Here is a 1919-nt window from a genome sequence, read left to right as displayed (position 1 = left end):
AGAGAATATGACCAATAATACAGCAATATTGGGGTAACAGGGGGATCTACATTTACTCTGGCAAGCACCTTGTATTGTGTGTAATTATTGACTCACTTTGTTATACATCTAATATTAACATAATATTGTATAAAAAGTATATTGCAAAAAAATTATATACCTTGGAAAATACATAGCTTCTGCCTTAGAGGTGCTTAGAATTGAGACAGTGCGTAAAATTATACACACTGAGATACCACAAAGCAAAATAAGTAAATGACCAAGTAGGTGTGATGAAAACACAGGTAGCTCTCACTGAATTGTGAAATTCCAAACAGTGGGGAAAGGTCCACAATGATTTTTACTGAGAAGGTGAATTGTTAAATGTCTTCTCAGGGTCTCAGAGGGCTTCCGTAGTGAGAGGATCTGAAGATGAATATTGAAAGAAATAGCATGAAATCAGAAGATGATTTTAACAACAGTTATAATAATTGGAATCTTTAATTAAGTAAGGCTAACATATTCATCACCAACCACACACAGTGTTTTACAAATTTCTAGTAAATAGTTCCCTTGTTTTTTCTCTAACCTGTGCTTGTTGACTTCCTTCCCCTCCAGAGAGACACCAGTGGAGAGAGGAGATGGACAACTACAATCTCACCCCCGTGACTCACTGTATCCCCGCGGGGCTCTCTGACCTTCCCGAGGTTTGCTATCCTCTCTTTGTGGTCTTTGTCATCACCTATCAGGTCACCTTGGTGGGAAACGGGGCCATTCTCTTGGCCGTCTGGATGGAGAGGAAGCTGCGCACACCCATGTATTACTTCCTGGCCAATCTGTCTGACCCTCTTAGACATATTCTGCCCATCAACTACTGTCCCCAAGATGCTGGACAACCTCCTGACTGGGAATCACAGCATTTCCTTCCTGGGCTGTGCTTTGCAGCTTTATTTCCCGGTGGCCCTGACGGGGACTGAGGTCTTCCTTCTCGCTGCCATGGCTTATGACTGCTACGTGGCCATCTGCTTCCCCCTCCGTTACACCCTCATCATGACAAAGGGTCACTGTGAACAGCTAGCAGCTGGGAGCTGGGCAACAGCCTTTCTCAATTCCCTCCTCCATACAGTGTCCACCTTCCAACTGTATTTCTGCAAGTCCAAGCGGGTTAACCAGTACTATTGTGACATCCCCCAACTGGTGGCTCTCTCCTGCTCATCCACCTACATGGCAGAAATGCTTGTTTTCATTGTAGGAGGTATCTTGGCAATCAGTGCCTTCCTAATTACCATCATCTCTTACATTTACATCATATCCACCATCCTAAAGATTCAGTCTGTGGAAGGGAAGCAGAAAGCCTTGTCCACATGTGCCTCCCGCCTCCTGGTGGTCTATTTGTTCTATGGCGCAGCCATCTTCACCTACATTCGTCCCTCTTCAAGTCACCACTCCCCAGACAGGGACAGACTCATTGCCATGCTCTACGGGGTTATCACCCCAATGCTAAACCCCATGATCTACAGCTTGAGGAACACAGAGGTGAAAGGGGCACTCGGCAGGGTCTTACTTATGTCATAGACCATGTTTACATTAATTGTACCACTAACAGAATGAGTCAATATTCATTTTAGAATACATTGATGAGAAGAATTTATAGAAAATAATTTTTATTTGACACAGAATAAATACCTACATATACACTGTATTTTATAAACATGCAAGCATACAGATAACTTTAATCATACCTATCTATATGGGTATATGTCTATCCCTCTCAAAGGGGAACTTAAAAATGTATTGTCCCCAAACGGACATTTCCATAAGTAGCAGAGAACATTAATTACACTATTATAAGAGGTATAACATGGGTCCATCTTTAAGTTAACTTGGGTCTTTGTTCATGTCTATATCCATATCTATAGCTATACCTATACCATCTTTAT

At 42.2% G+C, this 1919-nt stretch overlaps 1 pseudogene; it reads left to right on the top strand.

The window, feature by feature from the left end:
• Nucleotides 1-620: 620 nt before the first annotated feature.
• Nucleotides 621-1554, top strand: LOC118929540 (olfactory receptor 5V1-like; annotated as a pseudogene).
• Nucleotides 1555-1919: the final 365 nt, after the last annotated feature.

The sequence above is a fragment of the Manis pentadactyla genome, chromosome 13 (genome assembly GCF_030020395.1).
Source record: "Manis pentadactyla isolate mManPen7 chromosome 13, mManPen7.hap1, whole genome shotgun sequence".
NCBI classification, from domain to species: domain Eukaryota; kingdom Metazoa; phylum Chordata; class Mammalia; order Pholidota; family Manidae; genus Manis; species Manis pentadactyla.
The sequence above is the reverse complement of the archived record's forward strand: the minus strand, read 5'-3'. Positions and strand labels throughout refer to the sequence as shown.